The sequence below is a fragment of the Pinus tabuliformis genome, chromosome 7 (assembly GCF_031772625.1).
Source record: "Pinus tabuliformis cultivar Carrire ecotype Pingquan chromosome 7, CPIR1, whole genome shotgun sequence".
In the NCBI taxonomy this organism is placed as follows: Eukaryota; Viridiplantae; Streptophyta; class Pinopsida; order Pinales; family Pinaceae; genus Pinus; species Pinus tabuliformis.
The window spans coordinates 1246267646-1246285683 of NC_142293.1; positions in this window are offsets into that span (position 1 = coordinate 1246267646).

The following is an 18038-nucleotide window of genomic DNA, read 5'->3' on the forward strand; positions in this document are numbered from 1 at the left end:
ATGAATGTTGTCGTCGTTACCATATTTGGGTATTTTCCATTCGCCATTTCCAGACTTGCGTATCGATAGTCTGCTCGCTTCTTCCTTTCTAGGTTTCATTCGTGAAGCAAAAAAAAAAAAAAAAACTCCGATCTGAATTCCTCCAAGGTAATGGTTCGGCATTGACATTGAGAAAAGCTACCGACATTCGTTTCTTGTGGTGATTCTTCCAAAAAGAAAATGGCGGACGTGGGTGAAGTGTTGAAGGTTGAGATTTATTTTTATGAAGTCTCCATCAAGTGAGAGAAGTGTTGAAGTGTCAAAGATTTGTTTTCTTGTTGGCAAAGTTTCATCTTGACAGATGGCATTGAGATTAATTTGTATAAGAGAATGGAGCTTTTAATAATGAGGAAAAGCAGACGTTTAGAAGAGAAGATGAAGATAAATCCAAAGCTATGTTCCATCTGCTCGTTGAAATCCTTTGAAAAATGGAAGATTTGGGGTTCAGCCCTAAGTCAATGAAAAAAACTTCTTGACCCACACTCGGCAGGGAGCAATATTTAAAAGCGACTCCACTGGATCAAACCCAGAATCTCTCGACGGAACTACTTGACCTGGACTTGGCCTTGGCTGCGAGCAATATTTAAAAAGGTTTGTGATTCAATTCTGTGTAAGTAACTACTGATATTTCATGCAACCTTAATTCAATCGAGAAAAGTAGTTGACCTGGACTCGGCTGGTAGCAATATTTAAAAACGCGTCCAGTGGATCGAATCCAGAATCTCTCGACAGAACAACTTGAAGTGACTCCGTTAGGAGAAAAAAAAAGCGACTCCACTGGGGATAGAAAGTAATATTAAAAGCGCCTCCAGTGGAACCCAGAATCTCATCTCTCGACAGAACAACGTGAACTGACTCTGCTGAAACCAGAACAACTTGAACTGACTCCGTTGAGAGCCAAAATACGACTTCACTGGGGATCGAACCTAGAATCTCTGGTTTCGTAGACCAACGCCTTATCCATTGGGCCACGGAATTTTTATTGTGTTCTATATTTTATGCTTCAGTATGTTTTTAAGTTTGAGGTTTGTATTAAAAAAAAACATATCCAGAACCCCAAAGAGCCTTTCTGAAGACGGCGACTTATTGCAATCGCCTCAACAAAATTTAGAAGCTGCAAAATAGCACCCTTTGCAATCTCAACAAAGCAAGTGTCTTGAATAAAACCTAGTTGCTCAAAGATCTGAACGCAAAGGCGCTTCTCACTACCAAGAAGAACCTGGACAACAATCTTTACAGCCTGATTCCGTTTTTCTAAATTCCTCACAGGCCAGAGGAACAGTCTAATCGAGGTGACTGATTTGTTGGTTCTTTTACTGGTCAAAATTATGTTTCTATGGTCAATGAAACCGTGACTTAATTAATTGTTGCATTGATACACTGTTTATTTAATTGGTGCTTGTTGGTTGCACATTGATCATTTGCTGACATTTATAAAGGATATTGCTGTGTATTGTGAGTGGGTATTACTTTTCTGCAATGAGTAGTAGTTTTGATCAATTTTTAAACTGTAATTTTGACAGTAAAGAAAAAATGGCCAGAATCAGTGAAGTATTAGAGTTCCTCAAAACTCTGATATTGTCTACTAATCATGATACATTAAAAGTCAGCCAAGTTTCTCTCACAGACATTCATGTATGTCTACAAAATGCACAAGAAAAAATTGATTTTTTTGCAGCTCGAATCTCAACTACAGCAAGAAGAATTAAAACAGAGGAGTCATTCTGAACATGTTTCTGTTCAGAACATTGAGACTGCAACCCATCAGAAGCAAGTCAATAATGTTACAGTTGGTTCAGATTTAGTACCCAATAAGGCAGCGGTTGTACATGTAGATGCAGAAACTCAGTGTGCACTTCCCAAGCCCATCATAAGACCTTGGGAAGAACTTGTCCACAACAAGCACAAAACTGGTCTCGGATATGAGGACTTGTCCTTTCATATTCCAAACTACTCAAAGCCCATTCAGTTTCAGAGTGCTGGATTCATTCATGACAGTTCACTTGCTCCTCATGATAGTTCACCACCAGTTGTTCCAGATTCTGCCCTTCTTCCACAACAACAGATCGTGAAATGCCAACACTATGACCGAGTTGGCCATTTGAAAGATCACTGTTTTGATCTTCATCCATGTAAGCATTGTGATAAAACCACCCATTCTTCACACAGATGCTTCAGAAACAAATGTCCTGCAAGAGCAAAGATTCATCTTGGATGGATCTCTTCTTGGCAATGGGCATCAACAACCAAGAAGATATTTCAGTCATATGTCCGAACTTGTTCCAGAGTATTGAACAGTCTTGCAGTTGAGTTTTCTCCATCATCTCACCTTGTATCTGACAGGGGGGAAATGATGGTCATCTACAAGCTTCAAAGCCACATCAAGCGACCCTGAGCCACAACCTACCATACCAGCTTCAGAGTTGTAGCCAGAAACAAAGATGCCCCTGAGCATGCCTTTAGTTGGTAATCTAGGATACTTCCTCTAGCAGAAGACTTCAGCGTCTTGCCAGTGTTGGAAGAATTCCAGGAACAAAATTGAGAACACTTCCTCTAGCAGAAGACTTCATCTTCTCACCAGTTTTGGAAGAGTTCCAGGAATTGCATTAAGCATTCTAGAGTTGTTGGTCATCCTTAAACCATCACAGGTTGAGACTTCCCTTTTCAGGTTGAAGTTCTCCCTTTTATGCGGGATGAGAGCTCCCTTTCATGGTTGAAAGTTTCCCTCTTCAAAACAATAGGAGCACTTCCTCTAGCAGAAGACTTCAGCTTCTTGCCAGTTTTGGAAGAGTTCCGGGAACTGCACTAACCGTTCCAGTGTTGGTGGTCATCCTTAAACCACCGCCCTTTATACCAACATTTTAGAGAGTACATTCAACCCAGTGCTGCCATGCATTTTTGCACATTTTGTATTACAACTCTCTTCTTGGACTCATACATAACCCTTCGGATTAAGGGGGGGAATGTTGGACACCTAATCCTCAATGGATTAGTGTGGAAGCCGAATAGACAAAAAGAAGTCCAAGAGACCTTGGGATGTGAAATCCAATGGTCAAACAATGTACTATAAATGTATATCAGTTGTTAATAAAAGATGTATTCTCATGTTTTATTTTTCATATTCCTTTGCTGCCCATGTGTGTTTAACAGTTCATGCATATGGTTAATCACTACATTTTGAGCTTATGGAGTTTTTAAAAGATTTATTTATATATCGTGGCAACAAACTTAAGTTATTAGATACTAGTTCTTGTTCATATTATTGTGGTCTGTAAATTGTAGAAAATAGAGGGATTTAGTGACCATCATAACGCTAGACGAAATTAGTCACTGTCAAATCATAAAAATAGGCGGACATGTTAGAATAATTTGATGTGTATGTAGCGTCCCATATTCTATGCGATGAGATGGGTCAAGTGTTTTGTTTGGCTATAATTTTATGATTGTGTTGCAGTGAAGTTGAAAGTGGAGATGTGTACCAAATTCAAAATTCAAGTCCTTCAAGGTTTTTCACATTTAGTAATTTATAAACCTCATGTTACAACACTTTCTTTATACAAATATGTGTATATGTATCAATGATATAATAGTCATGATTTAATAAGGCTTTGTTGAATTGATTTTATGGTACAAGGTTATGGATCATTATAGTGTATCAAAGGTCATTTTTTCTAATGTTGAAAAATAAAGCAAGATGTTGATATGAAGGGTCCATATAAGGAAGTATCCGCAAGGGAGGATGGATAACCAATCATGAAAGGAGGTGAAAAGAAGTTCTGAAATGTTTTACCAAAGATGAAGAGAGATTTTAATGTATGGAACAGATGATAAAAATATGAGAGTCCTTTAGAGAGTAGGCAAGATAAAATGCATAATAACAAGGTAGAAAGGATTGGAATACATCATTGAAATTTGATTTGATCTTGAAATTTTGTCCCAAGGGTAATGGAGAAATAATGTAGTATATCACAAACATCAAGACGGTTTTGAGTAGTTTGGGATTAAATTTGATGCTTTTTTTTATTCAAGCTCACTCTCAACCAGGTAGCTTAAGAATGATGGTATGGTACATTAACAAGAATGAGGTATACTATGTTCAACTTCATTGTCTCAAGGAAACATATGAGGACTATGTTTGAAACAATGAAATGAAGAAAGACATGTTTTACATCTTTGATATGAAACAAACTGGTTGACTTGATGGTTAGGTTTGGAAATGATATATAATCATAGTTACAAAGTTTAAATTCAGATTTGGTATGTTAAAGAAAAAGATCAAATGAGAAAATACCAATTCCAAAAAAAGTTCTTTAAATTTTAAAATTCCTCAATATATTTCACCAAATTCATGAATATATTTTGCCCAAAAAAACAATGCAACTTCAATGCTATTAAATTATGGTATGTTCCATGCTTAGAGCAGTTCACTTATCTTTCTTATTATTATCCATAGATTAGCAATCACATGTACATAAGTAAAGTGCAGATAGAACATTAAACGATCAACATAAAACAAGCCAAGACAAGAGACACAATATGTGGCGGTTAGCCAGGGACAAACCCCAATATGGGGAAACCCTTTGATCAAATCTTCTTTTATCTTCAATAATTCAGCAGAGAGAAATAGTACAAAAATTTGATTTATATCAGCAGCAACAATCCCTAGATCAGCGACATCAACATCAGCGGCATCAGTATCATTGGCATTAGCGGCATCAGCATCATCATCATAAGCATCATTGACATCAGCGACATCAGCATCATGACATCAAAATCATCGGCATCAGTGGCATTAGCATCATCGGCATCAACGACATCAACCCTAAACTAGGGCAGTCAATATCTTCCAAACCGGAGGTCAGATCGCCTCGATTCCTGTGCCAAAAATTGCGGATTTCCAAGGAGAGTCAGCTTCACCTACTGCGCAGTCAAGAGAGAGAGAATGTTGGTCTATGCTGATCAAAGTTCCAATCTGTAGTTTGTAAACCCTTAGAAAATTGTGTCCTTCCTTCCCACGTGTGAGAGAGAGACCTATCTGCGTAGGAGAGAGAAAGAGAGACTCTTTTCTGCGCATAAGAGAGAGAGAGATGGATGAGAAGTGTGTGTCCAAATGAGGAGGAGACATCTTGTATTTATATGCAAACGTTGATGATGAATAGATGTGTCTGTTGGGCTTCTGAGCCTACATAAGTTGTTGGCCGACTTTGACAATTAGTCCATAATCTAAATAAATTCATATCTCCATAAATACTTATCGGAATCGGATGATCTTTAAATAAATCCTACATCTCTCGATGAGAGGAATCCAAGAAAAATATAATCAGCCATGAATAAGGTGACACACATGAAGTTTGGCCCTAGTTGCCAATTTTAACACTCCCTCTAAACTAGGGAGAACTTCATCTGCAATCTGTTGGACTGTCACTACTATTCATCCATCAAATGCACTGCCTTGTACAACCTGACCCCTGCTCTGCTCTGCTATGCTTTGCCTTGCCATGCTTTGCTCTGTTCTGCTCTGCTCGAAATATGAAGAAGAAGAAGAAGAAGTGATCGAGGATGTATCATACCATCCTCCACTGACCGGAAGTCAGTCTCAGAGTGTGTACCACTGGTCCCAGACCAGTCCTCTACTGACCCGAAGTCAGTGTCATAGTGGGTACCACTCTCACTGGTCCCAGACCAGTATCATTGATCCCAGATCAATGAAGGTCATCCTAGCATAGGGAGTACGGTAGATACAACGATGCACCCATCGATACTACTATGGTCCCTATCCTCATTTCCCTGCTCATTGATCAAATGAGAGGTACTTCCCATGAGTCCTAGACTGCATGGGTAGGATGCCTCGACAGGAGAACTAATCATCCTATCCATAGGAGAGTGAATCATCCTGTCCCACAAGAGAGTGAATCATCTTGTCCACAGGAGAGCGAATCATCCTGTCCCACAGGAGAGCGAATCATCTTGTCCACAGGAGAGCGAATCATCCTGTCCATAAGGGATTGAATCATCATGTTCCACAATTTCCATGGAGAACACATCATCCAGGGCCACATGAGAACTAATCATCTTGTTCCATAGTTGCCACGGAGAACGAATCATCCTGGCCCACAGGAGAACTAATCACCTTGTTCCATAGTCGCCATGGAGAACGAATCATCCTGGTCCACAGGAGAACTAATCATCATGTCCATAGTCGCCACGGGGTGTCACAGGGGAAGGTTGAACCTTTTATCCTGTACAAAATGCACCAACAGGGGATGATGAGTCACCCTGTGGTCATATGTCGCTCCAAGAAGTACCCCGCACCCCCCTGGAGCTCCCAGAGCTCAGTACATCATACTTGACCCTCATCAGAGGGTCTCTAAACGACACCAATTCGTTCATGGAAAGTCAAGAATTTGACCTTTCCTAGGGGCTTTTTTAGAAATTCGGCGGCCTATTCATCTGTACCGATATGTTGGACCCTTATTGCTCCACCATATCTCGAATATAGTGGTACTTGATATCAATATGCTTGGAGCGATCATGAAATATGAGATTTTCTAATAAACGGATCTCGCTCTGGTTGTCACATAGAATCACCGTGGTATCTAATGTAAATCCAAATAGCTCACTGAAGAGCTTTCACAAAAAAACTGCCTCATAGGAGGCCATACTAGCAGCGATATATTCTGCCTTGGTGGTGCCCAAAGCCACCGACTTATGCTTCCTGCTCATCTAGGATATCGAAGCATATCCCAAGGAGAAACAGCACCCGGAAGTGCTCTTATGGTCCACCACATTGCTTGCCCAATCAACATCATTATATCCAAGTAGTCTCACATCTCCGGTAGTGTATCTTAACCCATAAGTAATTGTGCCACGAAGATATCTTAACAGATTCTTGGCACCAATCCAATGTATGTGGTGAGGTTCAACCATATGTTGACTTAACGTGTTCACTGCAAAGCATATCTCTGACGAGTTGACGATACTCGGTGGCATTTCGTAAGATAGGTGCAGCAGCACTACCGCTTAACTTTGTGAAGTCAAGCTCCATCGGGGTAGTTACAGGCTTGCAGTCCACCATACCGAATCTTTCCAATATCTTCACCACATATTTTCCTTGAGATAGGAGAATTTCCCCTAGCTTCTGCCAAACTTCAAGTCCTAGGAAACAGTGCATCAGTCCTAGGTCCTTCATTTCAAATTCAGAAGCCAACTCCCTCTTACATTTGTGAATGAGAGGGTCTGCACCTGTCAGAAATAGGTCATCAACATACAACACCATTATGAGAGGTTTGTCATCTTCAACCTTAAAGTAAAGGTTGGGATCGACTTCACTCCTAGTGAATCCCAGCTTCATCAAGTAGCTATCGATCCTCTCATACCATGCTCGGGGTGCTTGCTTCAGCGCATAGAGGGCCTTCTTCAACCTGCACACATGAGATTTTCGATCATATCTCAAATCCTTCGGGTTGCTCCACATAGACCTCTTCTTTGATTGAACCATGCAAGAACGCACTCTTAACATCTATTTGATGTAGTTTCCATCCTTGTGAAGCCACAAGGGCTATGATCAAGCAGATGGTGGTATATCCGGCAACTGGTGCAAATATCTTGTCATAGTCTATACCTTCCTTCTGGGAGAAGCCACAAGCGACAAAACGAGCCTTATACTTTTCCGTACTTTTATCAGCTGCATGCTTTATCTTGTAAAGCCATTTAGAGGTGACAATTGTATTGTCTAGAGGTCTGGAAACCATTTCCCAGACATCATTCTTCATAATAGACTCATATTCTTTGGTCATAACATCCTTCCATACTTGATGCTTGACGACATCTAAGAATGATGAAGGCTCATTTTGAATGATCGTGCTCATGATGGTCAGGTATCCCTCATACCTGTTTGGTTTCTTACTTTCACGAAAGGTTCCTCGAGGTGCAGCATGTCCTTCAGCATCATCAAGTGTTCCCCTAAGCCATGAAGGCCTATTCCTAGAAGAGGAAGGCTCAGGTGGAGGAGGATCAATAGGATCCATGGTTTCTTCCACATCGGGCATTGTTTCATCATCTTCTTCTTTCGGTTCCCTGGTGTTAGCTTCTTGAAAGCTCCTCATTGTAGGAAGATTGTTCACCTTGCTGAGAGCCATATCTTCGTCAAAGGTGACATCATTACTAATCACGACTTCCTTTTCACTGGCTGCATAGATTCTATAGCCCTTAGTATTTTCACTATAGCCCACGAAGATTCCTTCCTTTCCAGATGCACCCAATTTATTCCATTTCTCTTTCGGAACATGAAAATATACAAGGCGTCCAAAAATTCTAAAATGAGATACATCAGGTTTCTTACTGGTGAACATTTCTTCAGGAGTTTTGGAACCCAATGCTTGATGGGGGCATCTTTTTTGTACATATATGACGGTGTTTGCAGCTTTGGCCCATAGAAACTTTGGAAGTCTTTGATCATGAAGCATAGCATAGACAACTTCCACAATCGTACAGTTCTTCCTTTTCGCCACACCATTCTGTTCAGGGGTGTATTGTGTAGTAGTCTCCCTCTTAATGCCAACTTCTTTACAAAAGTCATGAAACTCATTAGATTCATATTCAGTCCCATTATCAGTCCTTAAGATCTTGATCTTCTTTTCGGTTTGATTCTCGATCAAGGCTTGAGATGTGTCACAAGACATGACACCTAGTAGACTTCCTCCAACCTGATATAATGAATCAACTCGAAACCCAAGAGTGAAGGCATCTTTAATATATTTCTTTTTCATATACGTACCTTGCCATCCCTAAAAGCCACCTTGTAGCCTTTGTTTTCCATTGCCGAAATGGACACCAGGTTCTTTTTGAGATTAGGTACATATAATACACCCTGTAGGTGGATTGTATTACCTTGATTCAATTTAAGAGAGACATTGCCTACACCTTTCACGGGATATTTCATATTCCAGCCTTTCCTTTGGATTTAGCCTCGAAATTGTTTCTTCTTTTAGCATGAGAAGAAAAGGCAGCGGGATGATCTTTAAGTGTGGGCATTTCCTGTTCTTCCATCCTTCTTCTTGAATGCATCCTTCCATTAATTCCTCAAATCCAGGAATTATATTATTGTTGAGAAGAGCAGTCCTGAATATATACCATTCAAATGGTGGTCCTCCAAGAGTTGTGAGTGTCATTTCCCTGTCAGGAATTACTTCCCCAATAGATAGGAGATCGTTCTTGATCTCGGTGATTCTTAAGAAATATGCTTGCATACTTTCATCTTTGCCCTTCTTAATTTTCCTTCAGCTTATTTATAAGAAATAGAACTTGATTTGCATCATTAACTTTAAATAAACTCACTAGTCTATCGTAGATTTCCTTGGAGGTGTTTAGCTCAGAAACATAGGCCACCAAGCGCTTGTTGATAGAGTCCCGGATGATCTTCTTTGCTTTGACTTCTTCGGATTTCCATTTGTTCCTGGTAGCAGTGGATGCATTTGATGGAGGCTCAACAATATTGCCTCTCACATGGTCCAACACTTCCTGATCTTCTAAAGTCAGATCGAGAGACATCTTCCATCCGTGATAGTCAGACTTCTCATGGAGCTTGTCTTCGGCGGGGAAGAGTGTTGAGGACCCCGTAGTTCTTTTTAGATAGCCTTGCCAACCTTCTTTTCGGTGATTTCTCTTGCTCTTGCTTGGGCTTTGTCTTCACCTCAGCTCTGATACCATGTTAAACTATGCTATGTTCTATGCTTAGAGTAGTTTACTTATCTTTCTTATTATTATCCACATATTAGCAATCACATGTACATAAGTGCAGATAGAACATTAAACGATCAACAAAAAACAAGCCAAGACAAGGGACACAAGATGTGGCGGCTAGCCAGGGACAAAACCTAATATGGGGAAACCCTTTGATCAAATCTTCTTTTATCTTCAATAATTCAACAGAGAGAAATAGTACAAAAATCTGATTTATATCAGTAGCAACAAACCCTAGATCAGCGGCATCAACATCAACGACATCAGCATCATTGGCATCAGCAACATCAGTATCATTGGCATTAGCGGCATCAACATCATCGGCATAAGCATCATCGGCATTAGCGGCATCAACATCATCGGCATAAGCATCATCAGCATCACTGGCATCAGTGGCATCGACATCATCGGCATCAGCCCTAAACTAGGGCAGTCAATATCTTCCAAACCAGAGGTCAGATCACCTCGATTCCTGTACCAAAAATTGCGGATTTCCAAGGAGAGTTAGCTTCACCTACTGCGCAGTCAAGAGAGAGAGAGAGAGAATGATGGTCAACGCTGGTCAAAGTTCCAATCTACAGTTTGTAAACCCTTAGAAAACTGTGTCCTTCCTTCCCACATGTGAGAGAGAGACCTATCTGCATAGGAGAGAGAGAGACTCTTTTATGCACAGAAGAGAGAAAGAGATGGATGAGTAGTGTGTGTCCAAATGAGGAGAAACATCCTGTATTTATATGCAAACATTGATGATGAATAGATGTGTTTGTTGGGCTTCTGAGCCTACATAAGTTGTTGGCCGACTTTGACAATTAATCCATAATCTAAATAAATTCATATCTCCATAAATACTTATCAGAATCGGATGATCTTTAGATGAATCCTACACCTTTCGATGAGAGGAATCCAAGAAAAATATAATCAGCCATGAATAAGGTGACCCACATGAAGTTTGGCCCTAGTAGCCAATTTTAACAAATGCCAAATCCAAGAAGCATTCTTATAATTCTCTTCCATTGTTAGCATTATCTCCCCATGAATACATCGTAAGATTCACAATTTGACTATGCAATTCCACTCATTATCTCTTCATGAATATGTCTTGAATTGCCATGGATGCATTAGATACTTATTTTTTATCACATTTACTATGGTCTTGGCTTCAAAAACAACAGAAGCATCATAAATTTATGCAATGTGACTATCTGTTTGTTTTGTCTCTTTTCCTACATGAGGTCATTGAAAGGCCAAATAGAGCGATCTTTTTGTGACATTTCTGCAAATATTCAAGGGATTATTCCTAGCACTGAGAAATATGAGGTCCCATGAGACCCAAATATAGGAAAGTTAGTACTGAGTCTGCTACTACTCGAAACAAGAGAAGCTAGGAGTGATAGATACCTCTTTGAGTGGGGGGTGATCTCTTGGAGGTAGTTGTGACAATCCTGCAAATATTTTGTCTTGCAAGAGGGATGTGCTTATGGTAAAAATAGCAACACAAATTGGGTGAATCAAATTAAACAAGGTAATTTGGGTTAGAAGTTGTATTGCCAAATTTCCATATTATTTAGCTTGATTCAAGTAAATTTAGTGACTATGGATATAATTCGAAAGACATGATATTAGGTTTGAAAATGGAATATAATTAGAGATACATGATAGGTTTGAAAATTAAATATAGAGTTCATTTCTTTATTATCATGGAGTCTCATTTTAAAAGGACCTGACACCCGAACCAAAACACTATGTGCATTTCGATTTTAAAAAGCCTTTATACAAGTGTGCAAATGTTATTAGCAAAATATGTGAAAGATCCACCTCTCATTTCTCTTAGTACCATGCAAGTATTATTGTGAAAATGGATGATGTCCTCATCTCAAGGTAACAAACAAACATATAGTAAAAAGGGGAAGGAAAATAATTATAAGGGACAATAAAACTATTAAGAATATTATGTCAAATAAATAAATAATGAACTTTATAGAATTATCTATGTGAATTTAGTTTTTATGAGAAATATGATTTTCTAAACAATTATATTAGTTTAGTTTACAAGAGACATATTGTCAAATAAATAGTTGTAACATTGATATGTTAGATTTTTCTTAAGTTTGAAGTAAAAAAATAATTAGAATAATCCAATTAAATATTAAAGTTAAGTAGGGAGTGTTACATAGAAAGAGAAAGGTTTGGAATATAGATTCATTTTAACCACAAATCTATCATGTAATGAGAGATCAAATTTCTTGATATGCAAATCTTTTTTAGAGAGCAAAACTGGAAAAATGTTTGCACCTCAACTATATATATATATATATATATATATATATATATATATATATATATATATATATAGTGTGCGTGTGTGTGTGTGTAGATGTGAGATTTGAAATAAAAATCTCTATATTTAATTTCCCTCTATATATACATATATATGTAGTTTGTATTGAAATATATTAGTTAACATGGATACTCAAAAAGATTATTCAAGTTCTATATTAAAATATTTACAAGGCAAATATATATAAATATGTTTTTAATAACTTTTAGTTACTTTATTTCTCTTGAGTTGATATAAAATTATGTTACTTAACATAGACTTCCAAATATTTTATTTATGTCTCTGAGAATGAAAGTAAAATATTTTTACATCTCCTTCATATTGGATTGTAATATATATAAGAAACTATGAGAGCAAGTGAAAGTGAGATTATTGATGTTTTGTAATGTTTTTAATTAAAACTAACCAAGTACATATTCGAGATGGATATATATGAAGTATAGATCCATCTTAGCCACATATCTAGCAAGTGTTGAGAGGGATCAAATCTTTTGAGGTACAAATCTCTATTAGAGTGCAAAACTTGAAAAAATGTTTGCATCTCAAGAGATTTGATCACTCTCGATGCTTGTTAGATCCATGACTAAGATGGATCTACACTGGTTCCACACACACACTGTAATTTTTCATTGATTAAATTGCATTTTTAATACATAAATGGATTCAACGTCTTGAAAATCCCCTTGGGCACTTAGATTGTGTAGACTCCATGGCTCAAACTTGCAACTCCAACAAATCTTTGTTGGATTTCAGACAAAATTGATCCAAAGTTATATCATAAAACAAGCCAAAATGTAAAATAATGAGACTAATAAATATTTTAACCATAAGAATTTATCTTTTCAATTGCTTTATATAATATATACATAGTTATTCTTAAACTATATACAATATATACATAGATTGACATTGAAATATTTTATTTAACATGAGTATTGAAATATTTTATTTATTTATTTATTACCATATTTTTTTTTTAAATTCCCTAGATGGGATAACAAATGTGGCAAAGGGCATCGTTTCCCCACTTGGCCAATGAGCCCGGGGACATGGCACCTGCCCCCGATGGAGTTCAATGCGCACAACACAAGAGTTCAGTAGAGATTACATGGGAGTTAATGTTGTTGATGGGAAGGAGAAGATCACAGACCTTTGATGGATTAAAACGATGGTGCATTCGTGAGATGGCAGGAGAGTAAGTAATGGAAACTAATTTTTAAATTTTGTAGCAAGATAATGTTGGTGCTTTGGTCTCAAAGAGAAGGAAGTCAGTGGTGGAGGTTACACCCACCTCGCTAGTGTGTGATTATACTAGGTGGACGTTTGGAGGTCACTTGTAATGTTGCACTGCTTTTTCCATAACTATTTTACTCTTTGCATGATATTAGTCTCCTCGTTTAGCTAACACGACTTTGCTAGTCACCTTTCCAACCGATTCTCCAACATAGAGGGATGATCGTTTCGCTCAAGCATTTGGAAAAGAACTAGTATGAGGGTAACTTTCCCCTGTTTTTGGGCTCTGGTTTTGGTATTCTTTTAATTCCTAATTGTAGGCTCATCAATGAATTTAGCGCACAAGAAAGGATAACAATATTGTCTTTGTATTGAGGGGAAAGGGGACTCTGATTTTGGGTCTATCGCTTTGGCATTAATGGTGTAGTCCCTAAACTTCAAGGTTGTCTCTATTCCCATGCTTTCAACTCTCAATTGTTTCTTATTTATTTGAATTTAGCTCTCTTGGTCTTGCCCTGGACGGGGTTTTGGATAAATTGTGAAATATTATTGTGAGCCCCTATTATGGGATCTCTAGAAGATAGGGAGGGAACATTGTTGGGATTATTTAGTCCCTTTCCTTGGTGTGTTGGTCTCTGTGATTCCATGTTTGGGATGGCCCTCACCTGGAAACAACCATCTTCTCAATTATAATGGTAGAGGGAGGGAAACAAAGCTGGACCTTATCTGGTTGTGGGAGGTGGGGGAATTTATAAGTCTTATCACCAATCCTGGTGTCCACGATGACCTCTCTGTACTTAAAATTTGGTTATACATTTGTGGCTCCAACCCCTTGTTGTCACCTGTTTGGGTAATCTTTTGGTTTATTGGTCCTGTAGAGAAATTGTGGTTTACATGGGGTATTTAATGGTATAACTGGTTTGTGGTGGAGGCCAACAATTTGGAGGAAGTAGTGTGGGGAGAGATTTGAATCACCTTCTTCAGTATGGGCTTGACTGATCAATTGTATGGGGCACCCCCTATCCGACATTGATCATCTATTTGAGAGCTATCCAACATTACAAGTAATCGACAACTTAGACTCTACCACTTATATTCAATCTTTAATTTAAGTTTCCAAATGGCTATCTTCAGGCCCAATGCCATGTTAGAGGGCTTGCATTGGGAGGGGGTGAACTTATTATCAGGAACGACCCCACAGGGGGATTTCTCACATGCATCATTGACTGAAGGAATTTTTTGGAAAGATGTCGGGAATTGACGCTAGCTTCCATGCATCGAGTCCCTCTCCCAAATACAAAGGTCTTAGTTGAATGGGATGATTAGATCTCTGATATTGGGCAAGGCAGGGGTAGTTTCAATCTGTACATGCAAACCATAGACCTGTATTGTAGATGAAATTATTATTGGGGCATACGCCAGTGGACATACATGAGCATTAGTAGGATGTCCATTCATTGGATTCCCTTCACCGCCGTTTGAGTAAAGTGGATAGCAGGTTAGACATAATTGAGCAACACCTTGGAATACCCTAGTGATGAGAACAACTCATGAGGGCTCAAGGGAGCTTACACAGATTGCAGTGTTAGATTCAGTCCCCTCAAAGTAGTTATCTGATGTCCATGTTTTGTGCCTTATGGTACTAGTTTTTTCAAGGCAATGTACTCTAGGAAATGAATCCAATAATATTTCGTCTTTTGTAGTCTCTTTTGGTATTTAGTTATCTTTGTCCTCTCTACAAAGAGATTTTCTAGTTATGATAAAGTTTCATAGTTTCCCTAGTGAGAAACTGACAAGAAATGTATGTCCAGTTTTTGTAGGAAATAGAATTCACCTTACAAAATAAAATAAAATGCGACAGAAAGATTTTATATTAAGAATTAAATGAATTATACATCTCCCTCTCAATACTATTATTAAAAAGTAAAAAGTAATTGTATTTTTTTTTTACTTTCAATTACTTATTTTCTTTGGGCATTAAAATATTTTATTATGATTAACGTATATATATATATATATATATATATTTGATATTGAATAAATTAGTTAATAGATAAAGTAAAGAAAAAAAACTTATATTTTAACTTTTGAATATGAGGAAAATGTATATACCCATGTTCACTAGTTTATTTCAATATCAACTTCACTATATATGTATAATATAATGAAGTTGATATTGAAATAAATTAGTGAACTGGGTATATACATTTTACTCATATTCAAAAGTTCAAATATAAGTTTTTTTTTTTTACTTTATCCTTCTTTAAAATTGGTATCAAATTATGTTACTTCATTTGAAAATTGAGACAATTTATTTGTGATTGAGAGTAAATTTGAAATATTTTTACAATATTTCTTTCATAATCAATTGTAATACAATAACAAACTAATTGGGCATAGTGAGAGTAGGATTATTGATGTTTTATAATAATTTTAATTAAAATTAATCAAATTTTACTATAGTTGACATTGTTTTTATATTTAAAGAATAATTTTATTTTTATTTTAAAAAGGACACATGTTAGTTCGAGGTTGAGCAGAGAAGGAATTACACGTCTTTGAATAGTGATCCACTTAGTGGTAGATGCAAGTATTTTGACATTAGTGAAGTCATTGTGCTTAGCCATGGATACTGAAGAAATTTCAAACCCCACTCCGGTTATCAGTTTTCCTTATCACTCCATGCATTTAGTTTTAAATCCAAGCATGATAAAAATTCTAAAATATGGAAATGACAATATTTTTCTGAAAACACAAATTTAAAAATTTCACAACTGCTGAAATTACAAAAATAAAACATAACAAAATTATGATAGCCACATACAGAAAATAACATAGTGATTTTTGGTCAATGTGACCTTGGAAAAACCCCCTACAACTCTTGGGGAAAACAAGTTTGAGAGCTCTTCTTTATTTCTGAAAATGCTTTTACAGAGAAATTGAAATACACAGTAAAATTTCCAGCAACCACAAAATACAACTTATCTCGATTTCCGTGCTTGCACTCCGCCTCGAAAATCATGCCAATCAACAAACAACGAAAACATAATTTTTCCAGTAGTAAAACAACATTAAATGCTATATGGCCAGCCTCAAAAAACGTGCCCAGAACTTGTTGTACGGACCGTATAGATTGTATGGATTTCAGCAGTACGACTGCCTCGAAATTCATGCCCAAATCTGCCTCTAAATTCATGCCCTTTTTGCTATGTCTCTTCCTCGATTTCTATGCCTTTCACCTGTTGTACGATTTTGCGTTGGGATGCATGCCAATAAATGTTGCTGCCCAGATTTGCTAATGCTCTCCTTCACTTCCTCACTACTCATAAATTTCCTCCTTGCTCTCTCTTTTATTTCTCTCAAATGCTCATGAAAGAATGAATTGATCTTTTCCTCTTCTCTTCTCCTTTTATTCTCTAAATGACCTTTTGGGTTACCCTAAGAACTAATGGCTGAGATTAATTTAGATTTAGGGATGAGAATAAATGTGCATTTAATTCTCACTTTCTATTTTTTTAACTCGCCCACTTAAATAAAGACCCACTTAGCCTTTTATTTCCATAGTCACTTTTTCACTTTCTAATTCTTCATTGACTTTAATAAAGTCATCTTTAAATTAGAATGTAACTTTACCACTTATAAAGTCACTTTTAAATTAGAATGTAACTTTACCACTTATAAAGTCACTTTTAAATTAAATTGACTGTAGTCACTTTAGGAGAAAAGTAAAAAATAAATTTGGACATTTTTCCATAGGCCAAAGATCAAAGCCTTAGGGAACCACTTGTCATCTCGTACCCAGATTTTTAACACTCCCTCTTACTGAGGAAAGTGTTCCTCACCACTCCCATCTTGTCTTTGAAGTAGACATGTTTTCCCCGTGTTAAGGCTTTGGTGAAAATGTCTGCTACCTGCTCATTTGTGAAAATGTACTCAAGCTTGACAACTCCCTTTTGGATATAGTCTCTAATGAAGTGATACTTGATCTCAATATGCTTTGACCTGTCATGAAAAACTAGATTCTCCGTGAGTTTAATGAAACTTTGATTATCACAGTAAATTACTAAAGGTCTCAATGCCTGGCCAAATAGACCAAACAACATCTTGCAAAGCCAGATGGCCTCACAACTAACCAAACTAGCAGCCATATACTCTGCCTCAAGTGAGCTCAATCCAACTGACTGTTGTTTCTGGCTGATCCACAACACAACTGTTGAACCCAACCCAAAATAACACTCAGAAGTACTCTTCCTATCTGAAGCACAACCTGCCCAATCTGAATCTGTGTACCCTTCCAGTCTCACTCCATCACCCTATTTATAATCCAGACCAAAATCCATAGTCCTCTGCAGGTAACAAAGAATGTGTTTTGCAGCCACCCAGTGCACTCTCCTAGGCTCACACATGAACTGACTCATAGTGTTAACTGCAAAACATATATCTGGTCGAGTGTTGACCAAATACATCAAACAACCAATCAATTGTCTGTATAGAGAAGGATCCACAAACTCGGAATCAGAAGCGTGAAGCTTCTTCCAGTTAGTGATCATAGGTGTAGACATGGGTTTGCAGTCCTCCATGTGAAATCTACTAAGAATATCTGTTGGCTTGAGGGGGCCTAACCCAAGTTCAACGTTAACTAGCCAAACAAATCCTTACACTACTGGCCCTTTCTACATCAACCCGT